We start from the raw sequence: 17,799 nt of genomic DNA on the forward strand, positions 1-17,799 counted from the left end.
ATTGGTTGCTATCTGTGCATCAAATTGTGGGTTTCCTTGTTACAACTTGTTTTTCCTCCTGTTTGATTCTGGGTGTAACATCTGATTCAGAAATCATTAATAATACTTTTGCTTTTATTTAGTTATTTTTGGGGTGAAGAACATCTGGGAGGAGTTGCTATAATCCCACCAAACGTTGCTAATAATTTCAAGACCATGAACTTAAGCACATAAATGGAGGAAATCCACAGCCGAGCCTGCAGCTTTATCATTAAATGACACTCTATGATTGTGTGTTGCAAACATCTCCTATGGTGTCTTACAGAGTTTGATATAAGTTGTGTGCTGCCTGGGAACATAGGGTTGTTTCAATACAATAGCATAGCTTGCCACTGTGAATCTCCTTGCTTTAAATTACAATTAATGCAGCACTGTACATCTTTTTCTGCTGTTGCTAGGTTTTAGAGTTGTATAGTCCACTACAAGAGAGTTGCTGTAAAAAACCAGTCGTTTCTGACAGGCAGTGTCTGTTTAGAATGACCTTCTGTCATTAATGTTACATGCCACCATTGGTACACAAGTGCACAACAGGTTTTCCCAGAGAGTTCTCCCTCTCTAATCCTTCCTTCCCTGCCCCCTCTTCCCCTCCCTTTTCAGTCTCCTGGGAACCAGGCAGTAATTAAAACAGGACCAAAAGAAATACACCTTTTTTCCCCCTTTGGACTGAAACTCCAACTGTCCTTCATGGACAGATCAGCAACCAGAAAGCTTTAACCTTTTTTTCCAATGGGAGAAGTTTTAGCTTCTCCTCCTTTTCTAACAATTAGCAGAATTTGTTCTTTCATTGTGTATATATGTGTGTGTGTTTGAGCCCACATGTTCTACCTGATCAAGGATGTTCCTGAAAGTAGGGCCAGCTCAGTCTGGCAAATAACTGACTTGAAAGTGATCAAGGTCTGCAAGCTTCCCCCTAATTGGCAGCAGCCACCAACAGGGTGAAACAAGAAAAAAAAGGGTGTGGCAGAGATCAAAACAAAACAAAACAGAAAACTAAGAAGACTATATACAAAACCACAGACCAATTGCACACATCCATAAGCAGGGATATCTCTTTTCTTTTTTCAAAGTCTTGGGAGGCAAAAGAGAAAGGAAGCTAAGTATGCCACTCTCGGGAGATCTCGGAGTGGATATAAGAATTTAACTTTCTTCTCCACCCCACCCCCTCAAAAAAAGCCCCAAGTATTCCTCTTTCTGTTTCAATAAATCTAAGCCTTCCCTATAGTTCAGGCTCCAAACCTAAGTGGTGGCAGGCTATGGGAACAGAGAAAATTAGTAAAGGGGAAGAAGCCTGGGGCCTGAGAAAGAACAAGCCTGTTCTCCCGCCGAGACTCTTATGGAAACGAATTGTTGAAGGCAAGCGGAGCAGGAAGAAAGCCAACAGCCAATATCTTTTATCTAGCTGCCCTCTTCCCCAAATCTTAGTTCCTTGATCTAGGAAACACTGGCCACCACCTACAGCTCATATAGTAGATTTTGAGTGGAGTAGAGCCTGGGATGATCAGGGCACCGTAAGCCCTAGTCTCCAGGAGGGCAGAAGCGGAACCGCTTTGGCCAACGGGCTGCGCCAACCAGCTCAGGCTCTGCGTATAACCAGCGGGCGACTAAGCTGGTGTGGAGTAAATGATGAGCAAGCACCGTGGTAAAGACGCGAGGTTGTCACTTAGACACAGGTGGCGCTCCCAGCCCCCACTCTTTAGCCAATCGCGGGCGCAAGCGCAGCCTGGCGGCGGCAGAGGAGCGCACAGCTCAAGCATGAGCTAGAGAAGGCACAGGCTGCAACGCCGATGCTCAGCTGAGCTGCTGCAAGACTGCTGAGAGAGATTGAGAGTGTGTCCCTGTCACACACATACATAGAGAAACAGAGATAGAAGGAGGAGGGAAGAAGGAAAAGGGAAGGTTGGGGAGGGAGAGGGAGAGAGGGGGAGAGAGAGAAGGGGGAGAGAGGGAGGGAGGGAGGGAGAGAGAGAGAGAGAGAGAGAGAGAGAGAGAGAGAGAGAGAGAGAGAGAGAGAGAGAGAGAGTCAGAGTCGCACCCAGGTGGAGTCTTTCCTCGAGGCAAGGGAAGAAAAACTTAAGATGGGGAAGAAGTGGAGAAACCCTACTGAAGTGGAGAGAGGGGGCTCGGATAGGGAAGAGGGAGCGGAAAACCGGAGAAGGAGCCGGAGCGCCAGTCGTGGAAGGTTCGCGGAATCCTGGAAAAGGTTAAGTTCAAAACAAGGATCTACCAAGAGAGCCGGGCTCCAGTCCCAGCAGACACCGGTAAGCATTAGAGTGGCCAGGACAAACAAACCTGCACCACTTCCACTTTCCCATTCTTCTCTGGATGAATGTACCCGGCAACTTGTGCTTGGAAGCCCTTTCCATGGTTCTGAACTTGTCTCCGTTAAGCTGTTAGAGTGACAGTACTAGTGAGGGACTTGTGGATTCACTTCCTTAGGGAGAGTTAAGAAGGTGCGGCTAGTGTGTGAAGGCGTAGGTATTTTCCCTTTCACCTCCAGTCGAATGAGATTCTCCCTAGGTCTTTATTGTCTTTGCAAGAGCGAAAACAAGCGAGAGAGGGAAGGTGACTTACCTTAAAAGATCCTTTCAGTCTGATCCTCCCCAGTCCTGTCTCTTAATTAACAGACCGCGAAATGCTTTCGAGAATATTACTGTAATTCATCTATACGTCCCGGGAGACCTGCGTGTGTAGAATGTGTGCGTAGCTGATATCCGCTTAATGAGGCTGGATGGCAGGGCATGTGTGGGGCTGACATATTTTTACTTGAAACAGTTGTGTATACATTTCTCCCCCTCCCCTCCCCTCCCCCCTCTCCCTTTACTCGAACGGGTGCGGCTATTTGCTTGCTAAACGCAATTTGCATGCACGGAATAAGGATACCGCAGGTGCTTTTAATCCCATTATTTAACATATTATACCACACTCAGAAAACAGCATTCCCTTGAGTCAACTCCTCTTCACTGTCTAATTAGTGCCATAAAAGCACTGGAATGAAATTAATATAGGCTCACTGTGTGGGGAAGAACAGTAGATGTAACTTCAGGTGCATTTACATTTTTATCGTTTAAATGATAGACTCTTCCTCCTGCGAAGGGAGAGAAAACATATAACTTAGAGGGAGGTATACAGCTGTGACACTGACAAGAGGAGAGAGCGAGGAGACCTCCTGTTGCATGTAGGTAACTCAGAATTTACTTAAACACCGCCCCCCCTCCCCGTAACTTAACTGAAATGATCAACGTATAGCCATAGACTCCACTTATATTTAACCTTCCTGAAGGTTTTCAATTACATCTTCCATGAGTGAGACAGAATAAATTAAAGGAAAACCAAAAATCTATACAATGTGTCCTATTGAAACATAACTATATTGACCAGATTTTAAGAGAAGTGTTAAAAAATCACAATTCTAATTTAAGAGGAATTTTTAAAAATCAGTTCCTTTGGTAAGTTTCTAAAAATGTGCCATATTTTAAAAATATAATACGGGTTGTCATACACCAGCTGAAATCTATCTAGCATTAAAGTTAGAAATATTTATGCCCCAAAATTCAGTGTCCTTTTATTGTTGAAAGTTTGAAGCCATATATGGATTTAATGTATTTTCTGTGTAATTTATTTTTTTAAAGTCTCAAGGGCAGCATGCATTCTTGAAAATGTTACTTGTTTGGAAATTTATATTTGTAAACATATTTTAAAAAAACACAAGCAACATACCCTTCTGAAGATTAGTTTTTCTGAGGTAAAATGAAGTATGAAAGAGATCTGGTTTCTATATGCTATGGATATTCTTTCTCTTTTGCTACAGAAATCCAGCATTCTTAAAAATGTCTCTATGTTGTTTGATTCTGCTCAACAGGTCTATAAGTTGAAGCAGATAACAAATTCAGTTAATAGCTTTCAAATTGGAACAAAAAATAACCCAGGGGTTGATTACCTAGAAAAAGAGTGAAGGTGGGGGGAGGCACATAAGTGATACCATGACAACCAGAAGATATCTGGAAAAGTAACAATATTTTCTTATTTAGAGATTATGGTGTTATGCTTCCCTTTTTTATGTTGTCTTTAAATTGAAATATGGGTAACTCAGTTGTACTAATGTGGATTTTACTCATAATTGTGCATGCCAAGTTTGATATAAATTTAGCACTAAATCTATTAGCAAGTCCTCTTAACTATGATCCCTATTATCGGAATATTTCAAAGCTTATTTTGAAATGTAGTACTGGGCTTGTGGTTTTTTTTTTTTAGCTCTGGTTTGATTTCATTAGTTGTTTGTTGATGAAGACTTGCTCTTTCATTTGCAAATGAGACACCTACAGATATGCCTAATAAAGTTTTTAGACTAGGCCTTCATGGAAAGATATCCTTTTCCCCCTTATGTTTTTCATGCTATTTTCTGCTATTGAAGTATTTCAAGGATGAAATTGTTTAAGATCTAGAGACTGAATGTAGTGATGAAAGCAATTGTATTATTGATACTGTTTTTTTCAGTCTGCTTGATACACAGACATAGTGTAGTGTTTACTTCTATGAAACCTTGTGAGAATTTTGCTCTTTCTTTCTGAAACATCAAACAGATGAACATGGAAGCATTAGATTTGCAAATAAACAGAGTTGAAATGTTCTGGTGCAATTCATGAAACAGTGGTTTATAGCTGCTTTGATTAATATGGCTTTTGCCAGCCTTCTTCCCATTTTATTTTGGCTACCATCATGAAAGCATTTTGCATTTAAGTGGTTCCTATGGAGTTCATAGTCAGTGAATCTGTTCCCAGTGGTGGTTATTGCATCAGTCTTCATCATGACTGTTGTCATACAAGAATATAGTGTAAATGGTTGAAGCGAGCTTTCCTAAAAATGGAGGGGTTTGTGGCATCCAGAGTCAATTGAAAATAAAATTGTTGGTTTTTGTTGTTTTTCTGTAATCTGAGGCAGGTATGGTGAGGAAGTACTATCTTCCTAGATGCAGAAATTAAGTACAATTTTCACTTCCAATCTACCTGTTTTCATTTTCACCTGGAAGCTGGAAAATGGAGGTTTCCTAAGGGCTTGGGATGACCATGCATGAATTCATGGCCAAAATTTATTCTGATGTGACCAGAAATCACATAGTTGATTTTCCATCAGCCTCTCTGGTGCTCAGAAGAATGGTCTTTAGATATTTTTAGGGACTCTTTAATAATAATAATAATAATAACTTGTTCGACAGAAGTACAGTATATGAGTAGGGTCCATCTCTCCCACAACTCTTTTGGGTGCCCTGAGACATAGGGTCCTTAGGGAGATTATAGTATTAGCTGGTGGAATAACTGGAATGCAGTAGCAGTTGTCCTGAGTGTGGGGAAATGTCATTAACAGTATACCTTCCGAGGTTCTTGTGAGGTTAGAAGAGATCCAGACTGTTTCTACCATATCATAGATAACTACATTACTGCTACAGGACATCTACCCACTCATTTTACCCAAAAGGTAACAGAAACTATGTTGGAAGAGAACTCAGGGATCGTTAGTACAGGGTTTATTAACTTTAACCTCTAACTGAAATTTAGCACTTCTTTCTTTTATGAATGTAGTCAACAAACATTATTCTGAGAAGGGGTCCATAGGCTTTACCAGATTGCCAAAGGGTTCCATGGCACAAAAAGGTTAAGAACTTCTGATTAGTTTCATATACATCTAAATAAGAGTACTCTTTACCATATTCCCTCAAGTGGACATAGTACTATGTTCAAAGCTCCCTAATGATTGGAAAACTTCTCTCTCCTGATGCAGCCCATTCCATTTTTAATAGCTCTAATTGTTAGGAAATTTTTCCTTATGACAAAAAGACAAATCTGTTTAACTATTATGCCTTGTTCTATTCTCTGGTACCAAGCAGAAAAAGTCTAATCCCCTTTCCATATGATAACTCTTAAGGTTACTTGAAGATAGTTATTACATGGGCCCATTTATCTTTAGGCCCTTGTGACAAGTATACAATAAATAGTACAACAGATTTAAACTCACAGTAGCTAGGTGGCGCAGTGAGTAGAGCACCAGCCCTGGAGTCAGGAGGACCTGAGTTCAAATGAGGCCTCAGACACTTGACATATTTACTAGCTGTGTGACCTTGGGCAAGTCACTTAACCCCAATTGCCTTGCCTCTCCCCCCCAAATATTTAAAATATTTGAAATGTGATAAAAAATAATATTGAGTCCTGTGTTTGATTTGTCTCTATAACATAGTAATCAAACTTTTAAAAATCATAAGCAACTTAACTTTAAGTCTATTTTGACTTGGGATAGTTTAATAGTTGCTCTGATTCAAATTACATTATCAGTTCACTAATTTCTAATATGATATAGGATTTCTTAATCATGTTGAGGAACTAATTTCTCTTTGGAGTAATACAAAGTGAAAAATAGAAATAGACTTAGAAGAGGTTTAGGAAAATGCATGTATGATCAACCTACTAATAAGAGGCATGTTTAGGAGCAAAGGAAGAGGCAAAATTGCCATCCTTTTCAGGATGAGAGCATAGAGGATAATGACACCCTCTTTAAGATGTCAACAAGTCTTATCAAGTCTGTCTTATCAGTCAAGAAGTCTGCTTCTTTCAAAAAGTCATTTATTTTTATTCTTAAATCTCCTGGAGTTGATGGCAAGGGACAGATTCCAGATAGAAGAACTAGTGTGAGCAAAAGTATTGAAGCAAGAATGGGCAAAGTCTATTTTTAGGATAGTGAGTAAACCAGTTTAACTGGAAGGGTATTTAGATTAATTCTTGGAAAGAAGACTGTTTTAGAGGCAGTCAATCAACCCACGTTTATCATGTGACAACTAAGCCCCAGGTCCTTTGCTAAGCACAGGGGATACAAAGAAAGGCAAAATATAGTCCCTGCTCTCAGGCAGCTTGTAGTCTAAAGGGGGAGACAATATGCAGGCAGCTATGTACGAACTCAACAGACACACACCCACACCCACACACACATAATGATAATCTGATTAAGGTTAAGGAGTACTGAGAAAGGCTTCTTGCAAAACATGGAAGTTTGGCTGATACTTGAAGTATATTCTGCAACTTGTCATCTTAGGATGCTGCATAGAGAAGGGGTGTTAGACTCCAATGGAAATAGATTCCTGCTGCCTGCAGGAATTAGAAAACCAAAATTAATAGTATCTATGTCATATATTTTTATTTATTTATTTATTTATGCAGAATGAAAACTAGGAGGTAGAAAGGAAGGAAAGAATTCTAGGTGTATAGAAAGGAAGGAAAGAATTCTAGGTGTATAGGACAAGCAATGAAAGTGAATGGAATCAGGAGATGGAGTGTTGGGCTCCAGGAAAAACATGGATATCGGTATCACTGGGGGACACTATACATGAGGGGCAGGGAAGAGGGGAAGTGGTTAGGTGTAAACAGAGTGGAAAAGGAAGAAGCCAGGTTGCAAAGAGCTTTAAAAGCCAAACAGAAGATTTTGTATTTATTCTTGGAGAACCACTATAGTCGATTGACTAGCTTAGGGTGTGTGTGTAGGGTTATATGGTCAGACTTGAACCTTAGGAAGATCACTTTGATAGCTAAGTGAAAGATGGACTGGAGTGGAGAGGGACTAGAAGCAGAGAGACCTCTAGACCTGGGGTGCTAGCCTGTGCCAGGTTAATTGCTGTTTTAAAGGAAGAAAAGGAGTTATATGTGAGAGATGCTAAAGAGACTGAAACAAGAGGACTTGACAATAGATTGTGATTAGTATTAACAGAAATACAGAAGTCAAGGAAGGCAACATGATGTAGTAGATAAAGAACTGGCCTCAGAGTCAAGAAAAATTTGAGTTCAAGTACTACTTTGACAGATACTGGCTGTTTGACCCTGGCCAAATCACTTAATCACTCAGTACATTAGGGCAGAAGTGTCAAACTTGGGCATAAATCAGATTAAAATGTTATTGGGAAATGTCTAACAGGATAAATAAAAATATATGACATAGATACTATTAATTTTGGTTTTCTAATTCCTGCAGGCAGCAGGAATCTATTTCCATTGGAGTCTAACACCCCTTCTCTATGCAGCATCCTAAGATGACAAGTTGCAGAATTGTTGACCTGTATTGGTATGGGAGTCTCTCACGGGGACCTCCCTACACCAGTGAAATTTTAGGTCCTGTCCCCATCCCATTTCCCAGGAGGAAAAGATGGCTGGGATTGAGGGGTGTGGTTGGCATAGATTTTTAGATGTGTTTCATTTTCCACTCCCTTTTACCCAAGATACCCATAAGCAAAACTTCAGTGCTATCCTCGACTCCTTCCTCTCTCCTTTAGTCTTTTTGGTCATTTGCCAAGTTCTGTTAATTCTAACTCTAAAATATCTTTCAAAGATGTGCCTTTTTTATTCTTAAAAATTAATATCTTTTATTTTTGTGCCCTTTCACTGTGAAATACATTCCTTTGCTACCCAGAGAACTATCCTCCATTACAAAGAATTTTTAAAAAGAGTGAAAAAAGGCAGTTCAGTATCACCTAAGTTGGACAAGGTATGTAAAGTTCCACAAAGAGGAGGAAGGTACTTTTTTGTCTTTTTTTTCAAGGCTAAACTTGTCTTTATAATTACCCAGCATTCTCTTTTGTTTTTCTGTTTTGGAGGCTTTTCCTTTTACATTGTTGTAATCATTGTGTGTATTATTTTCCTGGTTTTTCTTATTTTACATTGTATCAGTTCATATATTTTCCCATGCTTCACTATATTCTTCATATTCACAAACAAGGATTTGGAAATATGGGCCCAGAGCTCAGCAGTAGTCAGGACTAGAGAGACATTTAGACCTCATGAAAGTGTTGGTTTAAGTCCTTCAAGTAGATGAGATCACTAAGAGAGAAAGCATAGAGACAGAACTTTGGAGGAGGCACATGTTTGAGAGGCAAGTGAATGAAAAGGATGCAGAGCCATCCCAGTCCATGTGATAATCCCTAGTTGCACTTTCTATCTCTAGTCTCTCTCTCCCACCTCTTATCCACTGTATGCAGTTAACAGATTAATCTTCTTAAAAAACTGTTATCTCTGTCTTTAACTCTGTGGATGGCTCCCATGTGCAAATTCCCACTGTGATTTCTCTCCCTCTAGTCTATGCGTATCTTTGACACAGCCTCTGAGGGTGTCTTGACTCGCATTCTATGATGAAGCACTAGTCTTCACTGAATATACTTCTGGGATTCCTGCTGCTCATTGAATAGTTGATGAGTACTTGGGAAAAGGAAGCTCATTTTAATAACAGTCTAATAGAACATTAGGAAGGAAGGTAAGATTGTTGTTGCTGCTGCTATGAAAAACCCCCCAAAACAAAACAAAAAAGACCCCAAAAACAAAACAAAAAAATATAGAAATGCACTCTGAAGATAACTTGGATTATCTTCACTTTTGCTCCCTTCCACTAGAACAAACCACTCATAGTCAATTATACAATTTTCATTTCTTAGTGATTGGATGTTTGGACATGCATGGATTTTGATAGCACATGGGATCAAGAGCCAGCTTCCTCCACAAAGCATTTTTTTGGGAACAGTTATTATGTTCCTTGCACAGTGGTGAGGACCTTGAAATTAAAGAAAAAAAAGCACTGTCCCTGGATTTAAGAAACTTATCTTGCTTGATTTGTATGTGCTTAGTAAATGCTGGTTGGTATATTGTGCATGACACAAGACATACAATTACATAATAGACATATGTAATGATTAATAATTGTGTGGTATAGACTCTAACTACTTTGGAGTGTAGAGAAAGAAACAACTGCTTTACTGGGGGTTGCACATGACTGTGAAATCAGGGTTGCTTGCTTGATTTTGCGTCTCTCAGCCTCTTCTCCCTTCTTTTTGGAGGGCTGGAGAATGGAATACCAAATTCCTCCCATTGCTTTTCTTCACAGAGAGCAGAAACTGGCCTCATACATCACTCTGCCTTGCACCTGATGCCCTGACTGGTTTCAGCTCCATAGAACAAGATGCCCGTGCACAGGGAATCTTCATACCATCCCTCCTCTACTTTCCTGTCTCCTTTTACATTTTGTCTCCCCATTTAGACAATAAGCTTGTTGAGGGTAGGGACTATCTTTATTTTTATTAATTATGATCCCTGTGCTTAGCACAGTACCTGGAATATTGTAGGAGCTTAATAAATGTTTATTGGATTGGATTGGACTTGCCCTTCCCAGGACAATTATCTTGGGAGGAGTGCTGCCTTTTAACACCTCTAAAACGCATTGGACATTTACATAATGCCCAAATAGTAAAAATAGAGTTTAATCAAGGGTGATGCTCACTTACAGCTTACAGTTTAGCTTGTGAGAAAATCATGCCTTTAGATTCAGTTTAAGAAATTTGGTTTCTGCACATTATTGTCAGAAGTAATCCCTCCATTGCTTGGGCCAATGGGGATAAAAAGAATTTTAATACTTTCATTAGCAATCTATAAGATGTAGATTTCACATTTATCCATGACAGTTTTCTTCTCTTTCAGGTGTACAAAATATTTATGTTACATATAATCCTGTATGCCTCTTCAGGAATACCAAACTAAAACATAGAAAGGATGCCTCAAAAATGTAATTGGTGGTTATTAATGATAGCAGATTTTTACCTCAGCATGAATTATTTATGTTTTTTAAAGTATTTTTCCCAAAAACTATACTAGAGTGGAGGGGGGTGATAGAGGGGAGGGCTGACTGGGGAACAGGGCAACCAGAATATAAGCCATCTTGGAGTGGGGGGGAGGGTAGAAGTGGGGAGAAAATTTGTAATTCAAACTGTTGTGAAAATCAATGCTGAAAACCAAATATGTTAAATAAATAAATTTAAATTAAAAAAAAACAAAAAAAAATAAAATATAGGATCATGACTCAGTCTCAAAGTCATGAATGCCCACCCATATTTTCCGTTAGTCCCTTTACAAAAGAGGACCATTCACCTCAACTTCTTCCGATAATTCTCTCCCCCCCCCCCCAAAAAAAAATGCAGATTTTTGTAAAAGAAAAATGTTGGGAAAAGTTCTGAGGGAGTAAAAAGATGCAAGAGGACTTGCTTTTCAGCCTTAGGTAACAGGTTTGTTTCCACAGATGCTATAATTATCCTTTTCAGCAGGACCTAACAGAGAATCAGATCTTTAACAAGAGAGTGGGAAATTGTACTTGTGTAGAAACAATGGTGCTGGGAAAGACATAAATGTTCTGCTATATTGGCCAACTTTGATCATTTGTACTAGTAAGGGAAGCAAACTCCTGATGCAAACAGAGGGTACCAGAAAAAGCACCATGTAACCAGTTTCGATAAAAGATGGACTGAGCATGTCTTTATAGTATACAGACCCATAGCTAGGTCAAAATGTGTGGGCTTTCATTCAGGACAATATAATTTGGTAGGTCTTAGAAGTTTAGCACATGACTCTAGTAGCACAGAGTTCAATATAATGACTAAATTCTCTTCCTGTTGAACTAAAACTTTTAAAAATTTCTTCTCATATTATTTTTCATATCAGGAATTACAAGTTGATCTAAAGATACACTTTCTGCTGCTTTCCTCAAGTACTGTTTGTGTTGCTTGCCCGAAGGGTCAAAGTTGCTGGTTATGGCTCTGATAACATATAACCTTTCAGCAACAGGTTATTTCTGCAGAAAACTGGATTGTTCCTGTTTTCAAAATAAATAAGAAGTGAGGAAAAGTGAGGGCAAAGGTAGCACTAAAGATTGACAGAAAAACTAATCTCCCAATAAATTGCCCATTTGAAAATTGCAAGGATAGCTGTAACAGGGACAAGGGCAACTTTGTGAGAATTTAAATTTCCTTTTTTCAATGTATTATTTTACTATCTCAAATACTATTGCAATGTCGTTAAACTCTTAATAGTAGTTCTCAGTGTGGGGAGGACTTTTCTGATGAAAGCAGAAGTAATCCCCTGCAGAGCTAGTCCATTACTGAGTAAACCATTACTTGCCAGGTTGATTTTTGTATGTTACTTTTGCTCCCATTGTGCTAAAAAATAAAAAAAAAAGGGGACAGTGCTTTATCTCTCAGGACTAAAGATGTATTTTCTTGTTACTGTAATTCTTGATGGAAAAAACCATTTCATGATTCTGTTTTTCCATTCTGCTTGGACATTTGGAAAATATTGGCACTCTCTAGGGATTTAAAATAACAACCAAAATATCCTCCCATGCCTTTTTTTTTACTGACTATAGTCTTAAATTTTTTATAAATTTATTTTCCATTTTAGTACATTTAAAAAACGACAGTAGACAACATAATAGAAATGGAGTAAATGAAGTAAACTTTTAGGAACAAAACCTCCCTATATATAAATGATGATTGTTTGAAATTTTCTTTTGGATTATATATATTGGGATCATTCTACATCAGTAGAACTGTTCCTCCTGCTACTAATCTGAGATCATTTAAGAGCTTAAAGTAATTACAAATAGTTTAAGTAAGTAAGACAGCATATTCCTTTGGGTTGAGCAGTTGCTCCAGTCTGTGTTGTTGATGTATTTGTTTAATTTATAGTCAAAAACCCAAATTTGGGCTTGGTTGACCCAAGGGGAAATCGAACTTAAACTAAAATAAATTTCACTGAAAACTCTTTGTATCATGCCTGGTTATTTGGGATTGAAGACCAGAATTCTTGGGACTCAATCTGGATTCCACCTCTGATTCAGATTTTCTTTGTCCTCAAGACTTAATTGGGCTAAAGTAATTCAATTCAACGAAGCAAGCGTGTATTAAGTGACTATTGTAGGCATAGAAGTGTGCTAGGGATGAAAAGAGAAAAAAATAACCCCATCTTCTCAAACAATTAATGTTTTACTGGAGTAATAGAATATTGCATATACAATTTGGGACAGTAGGAAGAATATTCCTTGAGAACAGTGGGGCCCTCTATAGTAACAGAGAAGTTAGGAAGAAGGGAAGTTTTGGGGGGAAAGATAATTAGTTCAGTTTTGGACATACTCAGTTTAAGATGTCTAAAGGTTATCCATTCTGAAATATCCAAAAGGCACTTAGAGATGAGAGACTAGAGGTCAGGAGAGAGATTAGGGCTGCATAAATAGATCCTCAAAACATGCATAGGGATGATAATTGAATGCCTAAAAACTGATAAAATCACCAAGTGAAATAGCATAGAGGGGGAAGAAAGGAAGGCATAGGACAAAATCTTGGGGAATAAGCACAATTATATGAGTAAACATAGCTAACATGTAACAGAATTAGGGTATCTGCATTCGTAAAAATAATAATACACTGAATAACAAATCACGGACCCAAATGCTCCATTGGAATCATAATGTCAGGAAAAAGTGAGCAAGGCCTATAAGCATATGGCCTGACCTGTGGAGAACTCAGGGAAGGATATGGACAAGAGGAACATAGGACACTTGGCAATGGATGCATTGTGCTCTTTATCCCTGGCAGAGCATTCAAATCAATACAGATCACATATCTAGGTGAACTAAATATATGTAGAATACGCTACATGAATAAAATGTATTACACTTGAGTGTATGTGTAAAATATATTCTAATTGGATTAAAACAATTGTGGGAGAAGCCTGGACAGACTCCTGGGCTTGTTGTAGGTGTCATGGCCCTCTGTTTTGCCCATTAGTGCAGTCCTATTTATTTCTTCACTTGGTGATTTGAAATACAAAAGGATAGGGTCATGTGGGTAGAGAGGGGATTTGGAGAAGATCTGCTGACTGTGAAAAGAATTTCTATTCCTTTTTATTGTTGTTATTATTTATTATTCACTTATTAAAGTAGTTTTTCATTGGATTTTATGCTTTACGGGTGCCTATTGCATCTTTAAACTTGAATCTACTGGACTAAACCAAATTTTGGCTTAGCCCACAATAACAATCAACTGCCCAAGTATGTGATTTGGGGACGTGAGATTTGGCAACTTAAAAAGAAAAAGGAAGATAGGAAACATTAAATTGTTATTCTGTGTCAGACACTTTGCTAAGTGCTTTACTTATTGCATTTATTTTAGTGCATTTCTTTCTCACAGCAACCCTGAAAATTATTACCCGCCCCCGCCCCATCCCCATCCCCCCATTAACAGTTGAGAAAACTAAGGAAAACAGAAACTAAGTGGGTTGACTAGAATCACGCAGCTAGGAACTATTTGAGGGCAGATTTGAGCTCAGTTCTTTCTGACTCTAGGCCTCTGTCCACTAGCTGCTTCATAAAACCATCCTTCTTGTCTCTTTAACACAATATCTTCTTCTCACCCCAGAAAGTACTGCAAAGGACATAGTTGTGGGTTATTTTAAGTTATTAAATTATTTTTAAGTTATTCTCACTCTGACAATTTCAAGATTTTGAGATGAACCACTAATATGACACGGAAGCTCAAAGGATGACTGCGCAAGCTGCATTAATAGAAGCATAACATTCAAAATGATGATGAAGGTAATCATCCCACAATATTCTACTTCAGTCAGACAATGTGTGAATTACTGAGTTCAGTTTTGTGTGCCACATTTAAAGGAACACACTGACAAGCTGGAGCACATCCAGAAGACAACTAAGATGGCGAAGGGACTTGAAATCATTCCATAAAAGAGTAGTTTGAAGAAGTGATGGGATGGGCTGAGAAGGAGAGGGGGGAAGATGTGGTGTTTAGCCTAAAGAAGAAAAGCCTTAAGGAGAGCATGGTGACCATTCTCAAGTAGTTAGAAGGTCATTTGGACAAGGGATTAGACTTGTTTCCTTGGCCTCAAAGAGCAGAACTAGAAGCAATCTAAAGAATTTGCAGAGCCAGATTTCAATTCACTACTAAAATCTTCCTAACCATTAGGTGTACAAAAGAGAAGTGGGTTTATTAGAAATAAATGAATGATTGAAAAGGCATTTATCTAGTGCTTATTATGTATCTAGGGCTAGGCTGGACTTGAGGAATAGCAAAGCAAAGAATCCCTGCCCTCAGGGGTTACATTCTAAACTGGAGAGTGGAGTAGGAGCCAGGAAAAGGTAATCTTCCTATTCTAAATTCCCTTGCCATGTTATATCTCTTTGCGGCTATTTATTATTTACAACTTATATAATATCTACTTTTCTGAACCACAGCTGGACTAGAGCTTCTTAAGGGCAGACACCAGACTTTATCCATCTTTGTGTAAGTGTTCATAGCTCAATGTATAGCTACAGGTATAGATGTATTTTAAAAGAGCTAATCTATTAAAGGAAGAGAAGAGTGATGGCTATATCAGAAGCCATCCAAGACAAATCATTTTTGTGAGGGCTTCTGAGTCCATGGTATTGAAAGTACATTAGGAATTAAAATAAGCTGAGATGCTATCATTAAAATTTCCCAAGACTAGGTATTTTCTTCTTCAGGATTCATTTTTATCTCATATTCTGACTGAACCTGAGTTTGCTAAACTTTAAGGTACCATGCACAATTTAAACTACATTGAAATGATTACTTCTTGTGCTTTGTACATAGTTCTTTTTGCATTGTCTCTCCTATTAGATTTAAGATTCTCGGGAACAGAGACTGTTTCTAAACATTTCTTTATAGCCCCAGCCCTTAGAACAGCACCTAGCACGTAGTAAGTGCTTGATAAATGCTTGCTAATTCACTGACAGCCTTGCTTTTGGTGATTCTATTGTTGCTGAGTTATATGTTTGGTCATTATTGGCAGTTTAAAAATTCCATTTGTATTCTGAGTCCCAAAGTCAACGTGTTTAAAAAAGATGGACTAAGAAGAATGTTAACTATGTAGTCATAGTTTTGTTGCAATGTCATAAAGTTTAATTGGTGTGTTGAGTTTTGATAGTAAACCCTCAGGAAATATATATACTGTATATATACACACATACATATATGTAAGTATAAATTTTTAACCTGGCTTAAAATTTGTACAGGTCAATTAAAATAAGCAGCAAGAGACATTGTTTAAAGGCATACTCATAGTTTGGTTGTATTGATACATTGATGCTGGTTCTGTACTGACAGTTCTCCTTTTGAGACAGCTTTTCTTTGGGAATTATGTTTAAATAGAAGCGTTAGGGAGTATTGAACACTGAATGACAAGGGTTTCAAGAACAATGGCGGCTTTTTTCTTGGGATTCTTATAGACAATCAAAATACTCATGAGTCCAGAGTAGTCTGTGAGGTGATTTCTTACAGAAAGATAAAAATAGACCAGACAGAGCCTTAGAATAACTTGACGTGTAGAAACTTACATTATGGTGAAAAAATTTTCATCAAATTAATTTCAGCAACTGTATCCTGGTCCAAATGGTAGACTTTAAAAAATCTTTTTCTTATGTTCAAACGCTGTAACTATACAGTGCTAAAAATGACTAGTCAATCATGCAAACCAAGTTATTTAACCATATCACCCACCCATGAATTAACGTGTAATATCTAATGAGTTGCTTGAAATGAATAGAGATAAATGACTTTCCCAGGGTCACAAAGATATCAAATTTCAGAAGTAGGATTTGAACTCAACTGTTTTTGGCCATGTGTCTAGCACTTTACTCTGCTATATTGCCTCTTTATTTGACTCTGTAAACATTGATAATAAAAATGTTAGTTGCCTGAATTCTCTACTTTTTTAATAGTTGTGTCAAATGGCTAGAAGGTATAGTGAAAGGGGTGCTGTACTTAGAGGTAAAAAGAACTTGATAGTAGCTGTGTGGCCCTAAGCAGTCATGATCTCTGTGATTCAGTATCTTTATCTCTAAAAAAGGAATAATAAGGGTACCTGCCTCACTGGTGTTGGTGTGAGGATCAAATGAGATTATATATACATACATATATATATATACATATATATATATGTATATAACTTTCAAAACCTAACAGAGTTGTTATTATTATTATTAGTAGTAGTACCAGTAGTGTTGAAATTATGTAGTTATAGAAATAGATTGGTCTCAATGTTAATTATTTTTCAGAAAAATGTCATGGAGTATAATTCTTTAGGATTGTAAATTGATACACTTTAGTTTGAAGATTTTAATTACAAAGACACATATTAATGATCTTTCCTTTTTTCCAGTGATACTAATTAAAGGCTTCTAAATTTATAGCACCTGAAAAAAATTTTATCCCTTTGGTTCAATATATGAACACTTCAACTTATTACCAATAGGGAAAAATTTAATAGGCTAACAACGGCAAGGGTAAATATAAGGAACGCTATTAAACTGCTAAATTGCAAAGGCTAAATTGTTGAGAAAATTTTCTATGTATTCTCCTCTCCTATAAGGATCCTTTTAAAGTAAGAATGACATTACAAAAGAAATATAGGGAGGAAATGTTAAATGATTAAAACCTGGTAAACAAATTATAAAATAAACCTCCCTAAAAGTTTGATTTTAATTATTTTTGGAGTTCTTAAATTGTTTTTCCCCAGGACATTAGAGAAATGAACAAATTAACACATTTTCTTCAATGTGTACTCCCTTTTAAAAGAAAAAAATAGCCTTTAAATTATCATCATCATTATTTAAGTATGGAATAATATTGACATTACTTTTTTTGGAATTTTAATTTATTTAATATTTTTAGTTTTCAGCGTTGATTTTCACAAGAGTTTGAACTGCAAATTTTCTCCCCATTTCTACCTTCCCCCCCCCCACTCCAAGATGGCATATATTCTGGTTGCCCCATTCCCCAGTCAGCCCTCTCTTCTGTCCCCCTACTCCCCGCCCCCCATCCCCTTTTCCCTTACTTTCTTGGAGGGCAAGATAAATTTCTATGCCCCATTGCCTGTATATCTT

The sequence above is a fragment of the Trichosurus vulpecula genome, chromosome 9, assembly GCF_011100635.1.
Source record: "Trichosurus vulpecula isolate mTriVul1 chromosome 9, mTriVul1.pri, whole genome shotgun sequence".
Taxonomy (NCBI): Eukaryota; Metazoa; Chordata; class Mammalia; order Diprotodontia; family Phalangeridae; genus Trichosurus; species Trichosurus vulpecula.